This window comes from Taudactylus pleione, unplaced genomic scaffold (genome assembly GCF_031769625.1).
Source record: "Taudactylus pleione unplaced genomic scaffold, aTauple2 ptg000184l, whole genome shotgun sequence".
Classification (NCBI taxonomy): domain Eukaryota; kingdom Metazoa; phylum Chordata; class Amphibia; order Anura; family Myobatrachidae; genus Taudactylus; species Taudactylus pleione.
In genome coordinates this window covers 2,675,829-2,690,009 of record NW_028284586.1, presented here as the reverse complement: position 1 = coordinate 2,690,009, position 14,181 = coordinate 2,675,829, and the positions used below count along the sequence as shown (strand labels likewise).

General features: G+C 43.1%; 1 protein-coding gene across 2 annotated transcripts in view; it reads left to right on the top strand.

Moving 5' to 3' along the window:
• The window catches only part of DCUN1D3 (defective in cullin neddylation 1 domain containing 3), a 38,975-nt gene that overhangs the window by 335 nt on the left and 24,459 nt on the right, over positions 1-14,181 (top strand). The window contains exon 1 of one of the 2 annotated variants that reach the window (XM_088476157.1): positions 1,884-1,901. The exons of the other annotated variant lie outside the window; for it this stretch is intronic. The gene's annotated coding sequence lies outside the window, so the exon portion shown is untranslated. Of the gene's footprint in view, positions 1-1,883; positions 1,902-14,181 lie in introns of those variants that run through there. 2 annotated transcript variants of the gene reach the window in all.

Here is a 14,181-nt window from a genome sequence, read left to right as displayed (position 1 = left end):
TGGTGTGTGTGTGGGGGAACCTCTGGCAGAGATTCGATTCCCATGAATCCTTTCATACTCCCCCAGTGTGATGTCATGTAGGGGGTCTCTGACACTCAGATCCCAGTATCTCCTAACACAGGGCTGCCCCCACCATTATCTGTACTCTATCATATTTAAACCTATTATGTCCATAATGCCATGCCTCCTGTGCCCCTGCGCGTGCCCGGTTGCCTCCTGTGCCCCTGCGCGTGCCCGGTTGCCTCCTGTGCCCCTGCGCGTGCCCGGTTGCCTCCTGTGCCCCTGCGCGTGCCCGGTTGCCTCCTGTGCCCCTGCGCGTGCCCGGTTGCCTCCTGTGCCCCTGCGCGTGCCCGGTTGCCTCCTGTGCCCCTGCGCGTGCCCGGTTGCCTCCTGTGCCCCTGCGCGTGCCCGGTTGCCTCCTGTGCCCCTGCGCGTGCCCGGTTGCCTCCCCTGCCCGGTTGCCTCCTCTGCCCCTGTTCTACTGTTCATACAAATTAATTTTATGGAAGAAACTAGATCCTGGTTTTACACAGAACTCAGCACAAGAGGGGCTGTTTGCATGTCTTGGCTTGTTCCCCATGTAATCTGATGTAATCCTTGCTGGAAGAATGGACCTTTATAGAACAGAGTTGTCTCATTTTCATTTACCCTGGTATAGAAAATATCCATTTTGCAGTTTATTTTTTGTAGCTGCTCTAGTTTGGGGGAAATACATATTATCAATGGAGTAGATGTATGATTAATCACAGATAATGTGTTTTGTTATTCAGTGTTTAACTAGTGATGGAAAAATAGGGCAGAATAGCAAATGTTAAAACAATGACTATTCTAATTAGCAATTATTTATATAGCACCAGCCTATTCTGTTGCGCTTTACAGTTGAGAACAAGGCAGTAATAAAACTAGACTGGGTAAATAACAGACAAAGAAAAGGTAAGAGGACCCTGCTCGCAAGTGTACGACAAAGTGTGTGTCTGCTTATTGTTATGCCTTTAATTATGGCTTTTTAATGTTAAGCTGCATACACACTAGACGACGTGTGTATGCAGCAACATCGTCAGCGGCGGTGCTGGCATCGGCAAGTGTATACACACTTGCTGATGCTGACCAGCGACGAACAACGGCGGAGGGGGCAGTGGGGCCATGTTGCATTCAGCAGCATGGCATCGCTCACGATATTCCCAAATTGGGCTGCATGTACAACCGACTGGGTATATCGTTAACGACCTGCGGGAGCGCACATCGTTAGTGGTTCGTAACCATACACACTAGACAATATGAACGATATAGCGTTGAATGTTATCGTTCACTTTTATCGTCTAGTGTGTCCGCGGCATTAGTTTCTTTATGAATTGATGTAACTGAGTAAATAAATCGCTCGCACAAATAATACCAGTACAGTATTTTCAGGAATTCCTAAGTGTTGTAAATGAACAAAAATCCTACTAAACATTATTATGAATATGTTGTAAGTTAGTTAAACCAGTTTGAAGGATTACATTACAATATATTTTAGCTACCGCTCCATTTCTGAGTGCCTTACAGTAATATTAAGTAAAGTAGTAACTTCACACATTATGTAAGTCGGCAATATTGTATGCAGGTTGAGAGAGTAGCATAAGATTCAATGCAACGTGCCAGCAAACACAACGTTCCCACGGTGGTGTTTGTCTCTGAGATCATCAACTGTCTGCTGCCCACAAAGCTAGAAGGTACATAAGAGGATGTTTCTGTTGGCTCCCACTGTTGCCCTTGGTATATTTCTAGTATGTTTCATTTTTATGGTATTTAGGGCGCCATTTACGAATGAGACTAAAAGGGTTATGTCCTCCTTTCAATATTTAACAAACAGCAGAAAACACCACTGAGGAGGGGGAACATTGCTGGACCTCGCTGGAGAGGTAAGTGATGCTTAACACCAGTGTCATATTCGTTAGTATCACTGCGATACTAAACAAAATATGCAGTTGTATATAAGTTACGTTCATAAATGGGGCCCTTAATCAAGCAAAAATATTTCTTTTATTAATTTATAAACTGACATTGTAATTATTTGCTGACACTCACTATGTATGTGTCAGACAGGTATAATAATAATAATAATAATAATATGTATATATCACTTTTCTCCTAAAGGACTCAAAGGGCGGTATTCAATTGTTTTCACGGTCCGGATCTCCCGTCTAAAGTGACTGGAGTTCGCGGGGCGCTATTCAGTTGTTACTGTTTTCACGCTGATTGCGCAAAGTGGTCGGGTTTAGCCGTATAAATTGGCTTCCCCTGGCCAAAGCAAAGGGCTGGGCGCGATCCCGAAAAGTGCCATTTGGGGGCCCAAACAGGTAAATTTTCACCCATTTCAGCTTCCACGCCCGTGGGGCTGCGAGCTGAAATGGAGCGCTGGCAGCTGATTGCGCCCGACAGGAGCAACACTTGAATAGCTTCGTCGGGCGCGAAGGGGGCTGGAAACAATTGAATTCCGCCCAAAGTGCTTGGCCATTAGTGGGTCAACCATCGATGGTTCCATTGGTGCTTGACATTGATGGCATGAAACAATTGACGAGTTGAGGACCAACAATGATTTGCACCCATTGATGAACTTACCTGCTGTGAGGAATTGCAGGCAGCAGGTACATTTGGAAAGGGGGCGGGTCTTGTATCAGTTCCCCAGTACATAAATCTACACATTTTCTCTAAGCCAATAAGGGTGGAAAACCATTGGACCTCCACCATTAATGGCAAACCTTCGGTGGTAAATCATTGATAGTTAACAATCGATGGTTATCCCTAGTGTCAGATATGCCTATACAGCTGTTACATTGTGTTAATATATGGTGGGTGTTAATGGCAGATGAGCTTTTAATGATTCTGCAGCATAGGAGTACTTCTAATGGGTGCAGGGTGTGTGGTGCACACAGGCCTCTGGGTCCAGGCTGGCCCTGCACTGCACAACCTGCACCCATAGTATACCTACCTTGTGCTGTACAGCAGGTTCCTCCTCCTCCGTGGCACCATCTTCCCAGTGACCTCTTTGGGAAGATGTTGCTGCACAGTGAAAGCTAAAGGAATGTTTCATGTTTTTATGACAAGGGCAACATTTATTATTTTATGATGTGGGTACCATTTGTACAGCCATAACATAATAAATGTGTGCTCTCCATATATTTTTAAACACCAATAAATAATATTGCTCTCAATAAATATAAACAACTACTTTCCCTATACAGGTAATATATTAATATACTATTATTCATCCCATAAGAGAATTAGCAATGTTATCTGCCTCCTTATTCAATACATAATGGTTGCCCTCATTATAAGTGCATCGTGATGCCTCACCTTCTGAATGACCAGATAACCCAAAAAATGCGTCCGCACATTAGTTGGAGAATGCCAGTTACTGCGACTAGACACCCCTCTTAAGGCACGGTAACCGGTATTCTCCGACTTAAGTGGTTCTAGTCGGACTTAAAAGCACAGTCAATTGAATAGCTCCAGGAACGCCCTCCCGGGGCTAGTCAGCATTCTGCTGAATTGAATCCCCTCCCCCCTATAAGCTTACTTTGTAATTTGGAGCATTTCTTATTGTTATACTTCACAAAATACATAAATGATCCCTGAAGCTCCTCACCCCACTGGCCCTCACTTCCTTTTTCAGTTGTGTGTCAGTGACTCTTGTGTGAAGAGGAGAGTGGATGAAGGTGTTATGTAACATTTTACGAAAAATTACTTTTTTTTTAAATGGATGAGGTTTTATGACCTAGGCATCATAGTAACCATGTTATTTTAAATGTTGGTAGTCTATTTACTGATGTATTTTGTGGATAAAAGTGCTATGTCCAAGTCATGTCAAATTTATCTTTAACTGTAAATATCTCAGTTTCTTCTAAACATAACACTTTTATCCACTCATCTCTTCATTCTGGCTATGTGATCTTCCATGGCTATAAGATTATATCTTCAAAAACCGGAAGCAGCAGCACTCAATGCTGAGGAACAAAAGACGGACTGTAGCAGTGGTCACCAATGTTTTAATGTTATTGGAACCTTCTCAGCAGGATGCATGCACACCAATGAAAGTGTTCTAATAACATTGGTAACTACTGCTACACTCCGTCTTTTCTTTCTCAACATTGAGTGCTGCCGCTTCCAGTTGTTTCACTAATCTCCCTGCTGGGAGTGTTATGTATCGGAGGGCATCTGCTTTACCATATAGCAGTGGTTAAGAGACTGGGCTTTTGCCGTGGGTGCCACTGGCTGGTGGTCCAGGACCAAATCAAATTATTTATGGTCCATGATAGACAACTCTAATGCTGGAGGCTGTCATTCATAAAATATATGGAAAAACAGAAGTGCTACCCTGTCCACTACCGCATAACTAAACCTAAGGATGACCAGTAAACACAATGTAATTTAATTATTTTTGCTGAGTTTTTCAATGAGAAACGTTTGGCCCTGAAGGGTGGCATGAAAAAGATGCTGATACCTTACATGATTTCGGGAAGTTTGAAAACCAAACTTTGAGGAGTGCTGCTTGCTGTTTTTATATCTTTAGAATGTAAGCTCTCTTTACAATGTAAGCTCTCACGAGCAGGGCCTTCTTCCCTCGTGCTTTTCCTTCCCATACTTCTACTATCATCTACTCGATCTAAACCTTAGTTTCTGCCACCTTGCTGTGTACTTGAGTATTATGACCGCTGATGGAGCAATGTCTATAAACCATGTCCTTTTCCTGCAATGTTTTGTACTGTAAGTCAATAGTTTCTTGTCTTGCTCACTCTGTTTATGCACTTTGTAAGGTGCTACGGACCCCTTGTGGTGCCATATAAGTAAAGTATAATATCTATCTACTTATGGGGCAAATGTAGTAGCCCGCGAGATGCAGGCTTGGTCGAGATCCCATCAAGTGTGCATGTTTTTTTTTTTTTTAATCTTAAAGCAGCAATAGTTTAGAAAGCACAACCTAAGTGGTTTTGCCTTTTAAACTATTGTCGCTTTAAAAACCAGACAGACTTGCCAGACTCTCGTAGACTGATATATTCTAAAACCTGAGGCCTCATATTTGAATGACATATAATAAAATGTTTGCTCTAACAATACATTTGCTCATTTATATAAATTTTTTACGTAAAGCCAGTTAGTCAGTGCGACTAGAAAGCTTACTGCTGGTGCCTAACTTGTTTGAGTCCCCTCTGAGTCTGTTGATGCACATTTTCCCTGGTTCCTGAATTTTAACTGTTGCTGTCCACAGCTATTAAAGGGATATGGATTTGTTTCATTATTGTGCATAATGAATCTGTTCACATACTGCTTGATCTAAAATAGATATAAACGTTTTTTAACAAATATTTCTGGCATGAATGATCCTCGTTGTCAGCAAAGTTATTTAACATTTGTTCCAGCAGTCTTTAGCCCCAAATACTGCATGCCTAAAATGTTGCCATAGGGGGTATTTGTGTTAATATCAGGATGCAGACATGCTGACAGGCTCACTGTGTTTTTTAGATATCTCAATAAAGGCGATTAAACGATTACCTCTTTTGTCCTGAATACATTCACTACTGTAGGCTGCTTGGTGGCATTGTTGCCTGTGCCAAGAGTACAGTGTGAATCCTGTATCCTATAATCAGGTGACCCGTTGCCTCTGCTGTTTTATGAACACCGCTTGCTTTCCTTAGGACAAAGCTGTCACTTTCTGTCATGCTCCTTCTCTTAATTGCAGCTTAGTTTATGCTGGTTGCTAGGGAATTTTTGGTTCCAAGTCCTGACAGTCTCCCTTTTGCATGTAACAGTATCATCCCCCTCAGCCTAATCTCTCATCACTAGCTAAATGTGTATTGTGTTTCCAAATTGATCATTTTTAATGTAGTGGCTGACTCTTACCATACGTGCAGCAGTTTGGACTTCGGTAAATTTGACAGCAGATGGGGCACAAATCTCCATATGTTTTGACCCATAATGATTGGTAATCGTGGACAACCAGATGTTGATTGCTGGTGTGGAATCTGGCATATAGTACTGATGAGCATAATTTGATGGTGTGTGAAGTCATTGGCCAAACACTGTGTGTGGGACTTGTGTACCAGTGTTTTGGCTTGAGCACAGGTGTGTGGATCTTGTCAAGATTGGGCACCCAAGTGAGAATATTTTGGGATGAGGTACTGTTGGCTCAGGCTGAGCGATATTGACCTGTGTATAGATAGAAAAATATTACCCACTTCCTCTCATGCAATGTTATATCACATACTTAACTGTTCACACTAAACTAATTCATTTCAGTTTTAAAGAAATAAATATTTTTGTTGTATGGTAATAGACAAAACAAGGGTACTCGCGTCTAATTATGAGAGGTTTTCTTTATATGTTGTAAATGAACACAGAATCATGCATGGGCTGTGGCATAGAAGATCGGCAGTCATAATGTCGCTATTCACCATGTCAACACTAGAATGTTGACATGGTGAATGTCGACAATTGTCATGTCAACACTGACATGCCGTCCTGCTCAGCATGTTGACATTATAAATGTCTATATTACTGCCTAACCTGTTCATAATGTAAGACATGCATAAGACATAATGTCAACATTCAGACCTATTTGACAGTACAGTGTCGATATTGTGCAGGGAATTCATTGTTCTTTGGGCGCCGCTCAGTAATGGGCGCCCAACGGAGCAATTCAATTGTTGCTTCAATCATGAGCGAGTGCCGACATTTCTGCTCGCTGCCTCCTGTGGTGGTGACCAGAAATGTGCGAAAAATCAGTTTGGGCCCAATTACAGGTACTTTAGATGGATTTAGCGGCTTTATGTGGCTAAGCCCGGTGCTTTTGGGCTCAAGAAGTGCGAATATTAATGGGCACCCAAACAATTTAATTTCTCCATCGGACACCCATTAATTATGGCCGCCTTTGTAGCACACTCAGCTAATACAACAAACTGCTGGGATACAGAGCAGTGTGTGCTAGAAGCACCAGAGCAGAGAGCGACACCCCAGGCAGGAAAGCGGAACTGCACGGGTTGTGACGGGTGCACGGTGCTAGAATGACCACTAACTACATACAAGGAACAGTGCTGGTAACATTCGCAGGTAGGTATACAGATATTTTTTGAGTTCTGTTTAAGTATTTCAAATAGGACTGATCATTGTGGGGACCTTTGGGCCTGATTCACAGATGGACGCAATGCCAATGGTTGTGCCGCTGAGCAATTATCAGCAATCTGGGCATGTGTATGAGTTGCACTGTGCATGTGTCAGGTTTAATTTTCGTTGTTTCACGTAGTGAGGATTAATGACAAAATGCGTAACAGGCAGGGGCCGATTGTGGGCATGGCCATGAAAACGCAGGCATGTCATAACTATTGTCTGGGCGTGTCTCAGCCTGCAATCCCGTACACAGTAAAAATGGCTCCGGCGTCTCTGTTCCCATTCTGCGCAACCATAGGGGGGGTTGCACAGAAGGCCAATAATCCACTGATCTGCAACCAATGCCGCGTCTTTGTACACAGTCGCTTGGATTTGCAAAGCCTCCGGTGGGCGTCTCAGTACAAATGCAGGCGGCTGCAACATGTGCATATTTTCACACGGCGGTATTAGTGTATATCTCTGAATCAGACCCCTTTGTTTCTACTTTGAACAGACTTTTTGGTGTTTGCTGATGGCAAAAGAGTAGCTTTAGGTAACCATGTATGTGTGTGCAATAATAACAGAACGCTTACTACCACCTCAATACTTGAATGACTGACAAATGAACCAGCCGATCCAGAGACCTTCTACAACGTCCAATCAAAAACGAAGGAGGCACCCATAAGGGGTATTTATACCCAGCGTAACAACCCTACCAGCTATACACTATTCCAGAGGAAGGCCCTAAGGCCGAAACGCGTTGGGACACTAAACACCAAGCAGATCCAGACGGCAACACCCACCTACGACTACCATTACCATTCGCTTCACGTGACCCCATCCACCTGAGTCACATGACCGCAGCCACCCGGCGCATATCCGAAAGTGAGTGGTGACCGCTTCACTGCAGCAGCGGTTCTACGCTGCTGACACCGTTCCACCATCCGGAAGGAAGGACAAGAGGCACCGCGACGCAGCCCACACAAGGTAACACCGCGCAACTCCAACCAGCAGGCACCCCCTTTTCTCTCCCCCCCCCAAGCCCCCTACCCCATCCCACCTCACCCCAGGTCGGGACTATTTTTTTAACCTCACAGGACAACCTCCCTTTCACCTTCAGCAAAGCAAGCTGGACGCAGCCGTCCTATTATACTTGCCACCTGGTAACACACCCATTCCAAGGGTGTTACCGTTACAAGGATCCACAAGGCTTTAGCCACTAGTTACAGCTATTTATGCTTCATGTCTGTTTAATCCAATACTGCTGAGCATACCATATATTAGTTAATCCGTTCAAGTCAAATCTATATACATTGATGCTTTATGACTGTTTGGAACACTGCTAAGCATACCATTTACTAATTTTCTGTTATCTGTATACATTGTTATATTACATATGTTTAACAAGTCACCGACTTTTTACACTATTATGGTGTTCCATTTCTGAGGTTAACATTGTGATTAACCATTAAAAGATTTACAAGATCATCCCTTTAAGCCTTTATTAGACGCACGGACAATCACCACATATAAGGGTCAGAGCGCGGTATATACCTTTGTTCTTATATAATACCAGGAGGATCAGGCACCTCTGTCCCACCTGCAGCCAACCCTGCAACAATTTATTATCCAGTGTGCAAGGAACCAAGCAACATTTATGTTTGTGCAATGTCAGACATTTATTATTTATTTATTACCAGTTATTTATATAGCGTACACATATTCTGCAGCGCTTTACAGAGAATATTTGGCCACTCACATCAGTCCCTGCCCCAGTGGAGTTTACAATCTATATTCCCTACCACATATACACACACACACACACACACACATACAAACTAGGGTTAATTTTTGGTAGGAGCCAATTAACCTACCAGTATATTTTTGGAGTGTGGGAGGAAACCGGAGCACCCGGAGAAAACCAACGCAAGCACAGGGAGAATATACAAACTCCGCACAGTTAGGGCCATGGTGGGAATCTAAGCCACGATCTCAGGGCTGTGAGGCAGTAATGCTAACCATTGCACCATATATTGTCGGTCATTGGAATGACCTAACACCTTGTACTTCAGGCTATTTGAAAGATTGCGCTCCCTTAGCATGATACACTTTTGGGCCCATTTATCATTGATCGCTTTTGCAATGCGATCAGGGCATGCCAGTAACGCCACTAATCGCATTGCAAAAAGCGATCTCTTCGGCTGTATGTATCATCCGGGACATGGGCTCCGAAAGGAGCCCGTCCCTGCGATGTCTCCAGAGATCGGCCGGCCACTCTCAAGGGGTGGTGCGCATGTTTAGTCCTGTGGACTACACATGCACATCCGCCATAGCCGGGGAGGGTTCCAGTGGATCCTCTGCTGGCCAATAGTGCGTGGTATAACTCATAGGCTACAGCGGCTATAGCCACCTTGGTAGCTGCCGGGGCCAATATCTGGAATGCATCGCATTGGTATCTGTGTGGTCCCTCCTTAATCTTTCCAGGGGATACTTAGTATTTGAAGTAAACCCTCGAAGCGGGTGTTTTGGGGGATTTTAGCTCAAATACAGTTTGATAAATGGGCCCCTAAGGCTGTACCGACTGCATGTAAAAACGTATGCAGAAGCCACTTGTATGTAGTTTACCTGGGGAGGGGATCCAATTGTTTTTAGGCATCTGATCTCCCATCTTAAGTGTCCGGGAATAAAATTCCTCAAACACCCCCAGTGCTATAAAGTCACAGCAGGAGGACAAGAAGTTAATATGGAAAGCGTTGTTTGGCCAATAGAGATTAGTTGGATATTTCTGTTGCTGTAAGGGAAAAAAATCCAATTAACAATGCTGGTGTGCTCCATTCATTTTAATGGCCTTTTCATTAAAGTGGAGTTTATATACAGTATGTAGTACAGAAGTCCATTGGAATAAATGGAGGAAAATTACTTTGTGTTAAATTCTTGTATGTACTATGAGAATGCCAGGGTAATCTTCAGCTCTTTTGTCCTTGCCAGCAGAATGGTCTTTACATAGGTCAGATCTTAAGTGTCACCCCTGGCCTTCATGGTACCTTGATGTAGATTTTGATAAAACCTAAACAAATAGTGAGTGAAAGATAAACCTGTTTATTATATTAATGTACATGTCTTTGTTGCAGTCCTTTCGATATCTGATCCTGGCCTTTGAGCCACAATCTCCTCTACTCTATCAACATGGTAGGGATTGAGGGCCTGATTCAGACCCGGTCGCAAGCGCTGAGCGCTCGCAACCGGGTCGATGGTGGCCCACAGCGCATGCGCACGACGGAGCCGGCTCCGTCGTGCGCATGCGCGAGACCCGGCTAGCGAGTGACAGCTCGCCCCCTTTGGTGGGCGGGCCGGGGGGGTGGCTGCCCAAACGGAAGCGTTCCCATGTGAACGCCTGCCGTTTGGGGGCGGCCCCACTGACATCTCTCTGGGGCTTGCGGCCACGAGACCCTACCACAAGGGTATCGTCGCAAGCCCGTCACGACCATCATCGCAAGACCATCGCGACCATCATCATGGCAGCTCGCAATAGCTGTGGGTGGTCACCCACAGCTATGCGAGCGGCCAAGAGGCCGCTCCAAAAAAAAGAAAACAAAACCCGGCCCTGATTCAGAGCGAACGGCTCTGAATCAGGCCCTGTACTCAATGTCTTGTATCTGTCTATTTGGTCTGGACTTGGAGGAGACCTTTCCCATCTCCTTACGATTATATGTGAATAATCTTTTAACGTTGGCTCGGATGTGTATTGCCAGAATATGGATGTCCTCTGATCCCCCTACCTTTCTTTCCTAGGTGGCTCTAGTCAATATAACAGTTTCACACAAACATTTTATGTACCAGAAGCGAAAATGTCCAAATAAATTGGATAAAGTTTGGTCCCTGTGGCAGGATTCCCAATATGCCCTTGTCACTTCTAATGACTCTGTTTAAAGTCTCTGAGATTTCTTTTATTCATGTACCACCGCCAGTCAGTACACTCTCTATTCTTGATGTACCAGAGTTACTGTAGAATGTCTAATCTATATCTCTGACCTACTTCAGACTATGTTTATGTATCCGTTTTTGGACTTGTCAGATTGACATTTGGTTCTTTATTATGCCCTTTTTGATATTTTGAAGTGATACAATGCACATAATATTTATCATATGCTTTGTATTAGTTTTTTTTTTTTTTTTTAATTTTCACAAAAAGTAAGCCCAATAAAAATACTTGATTTAAAAAAAAAAAAGTGGAGGCATTGCCCATAGCAACCAATCAGATCCTAGCTATCATTTCTCTATTGTATTCTAGAAAATTATAGGATCTGATTGGTTGCTGTGGACAACACCTCCACTTATCGGTTTTAGAAGATTTAGTAAATCTACTGCTTGTCTTGCGCTAATTCACTTGCTCTGTCCAAGGGACCTCCCCCAGCCTTTACCGTGTGGTGGGTTTTCACTTGCAATTTGGCTTCAACGTTTCTGTCCTGGCCGGCAGTGACCCAGCAGGATGCTTGTGTGATGCAACAAGATGCATCCACTCAGAACAGAGAAGCATTGCGATAGCAGTGTGGATAACTGGTGACATTAAAGAATGCATTCAGTATATTACAGTATATACCCATAAGCATTGGCATAACAACGGTAATAGTACTTACTTTTGTTAGTGAGAAAGGAGTTTCCAGCAGGCTAAACCTTTATTCTCAGTGCCTGGGATGACACCCCTGACCTTACTATATGTACACATTGCACTCTCATTAAGAAAACCCCAGGCCCATCATAGGTGTCGGACATTGCCCGGCTGCGCACATATAAGTCATATCCAGCAGGGCTGAGATCATAGGTTTTCCCTTGTACCTCTATGGGGGTAATATCTCATTGCAGAGAATTGAATCCCCACCTCAGTAATGGGTCCATAAGATGCTGTTTCATTATACAAAATAGTGTTCATTCTAGGTGCATGGTGCTGATCAGTAACTTGTAGCTGTAGTGATACATCACATCTAAAATTTTGCCCTTCAAAAAAAAAATATTCCCTCCTCACTATTCAGCACCCTGCACCTACAGTGAACACTACTAAAATAGTAATAAAATATAAATCATTACAGAAATTACTGTTAAACAACCCTTTATTGAATTAAAAACTCCCTAAGCCTGTGTGTGTGTATCTACTTTGATCACACATCAGTAGATATTGATTGTTATTTTCCCCACATCAACAGACAGATTGTCAAAGTATCTGAGCTGGTGAGCACCCTTCATTTCACTGGAGTTTCTAGGTTGAATACACAACTCCATTGGCATGAATGATAAAATGTCAGCACAATGATTAAACACCTCATCCTCCCATAGAGATGAATAGATGTTTTCAACTTCGATTACATGCTTTGAAATGGCAGAAGCAGCGTCCAAAGATGTGCTACAAAACAAATGGAACACTTGTGCGCTAATACAACACGGGTTCGGCAGGAGAACGTTGCTTGTTTTTAGTCAACCCCATAGAGAAGAAATGAGCAAGGTGTTCCTACCACAATAACCTGCAATATCTGCAGCCACACATTGCACAAGAAACCAACATGCTTGGTTTAATCTCCCCTATGGAATAGAATGGGTTGTTAGCATGTTTTGCACTTATTTTGCGCATGTTTTAGTATTTTAATGACAAACACTGTTTCTGTGATCTTTATGCTGTGAGATTTTTTTTTTTCTCAAATTGTTCAGTCATCTCATTGAATGGGTCCTGCAATATTATGTTTTAATAGCATCTATGGCATTACCTGATGACCATAAAATCTCTGTGGATTGTTATCTCTGGAATTCTGCTAAAAAGTGTGGGCAATTCTGGGATTAGTACAGCTTCACAGTCTTTTTCCACCAGCAGTCCTCTAAATATTCTCTATATCAGGGGTATTCAGTTATTGTTTTGGGAGGGCCACTGAGAGAAGTTAGGGAGATTTGTCAGCCTAGAGATTTGAGTTTTACAACAAAACAAATTAGCTTCATTGATTGTATGCTTCCCCACCCCTTTTATATAGCTTTATAGACTTTGTGCTTTTCCATTTATTAGGATTTAATGATTTTGTGGCACTTATATATATGTGTGTTGTGTGTGTGTTCTTATCCACCCCTCTAAACTTTTTACTTGGTTGCATTGCTGCTCTTCTCAGCATATATTCCCCGGGCTGGGCGGCTCCTCTCGTCATTGGTTGAAGGAAAATTTGTTATGAATCAAAATGGTTGGACTATGGGGTGTGGACAGTCATGAAGGACACTTATAATATGCTCCAATGTGTTTACCATTCATACTTTCTAAATAAGGACCAAGAACGTGGGCTGGTCATGATTCTTCCAACAGGAAGTTCTCACACTACGTAAGGTGAAGAGAGGATGGTTGATGGAGGAGAGGAACCTAGGTTCCAGTGAATTACGACTGACTTCCTCACCAAAAAGCCATTATCCTGGAGCAGGAACACCACATGTGAGACAAAGTGCCCAACATGCCATGAATCGCCAGGTTTCAGGTGGATGGAGAAAAAGTGTTTTAATGGAATTCAGAGTAAACCAGTATGTCTGAGAAATCCGTAGTTCATTATTTTCCAAACGGTTTCATCGAGAAGGTGAAAAGAACATTCAATGCAAATTTAAGAAAAGGTTATTGAAAAGCACGATTTAGGAAGGGTACATGAAGATTTGAAAATAATTTTCACATTCACTGGAGCAGTATCAAGTTTGTCATAGATAAATGAAGGGAATTTCTCTACAACAGGCATCTGTAAGAGAGGATAATCAAGAGGTGTCTATGACTTTATGCGTTAATCTTGCATGGTAGAGATACTCTGTGTATCAATAATATTCTAGACCCTTAACAAAACTGTGCTTTATGGGATGAGTGCAAAAAACCTCATTGTCGAAAAAGAGTTGGATAATTTCACCTATGGTTACAAGAAAGCATGTAGAAGACCCACATACCGAACCAGAAACGGAGGAGGAATTTATTGTGTGAGTCTGTTGACCCCAATGGTAGGTGTACACAACCCTCATGCGGACCATACACGGTGCGATACAGCAGCCAATCCGACG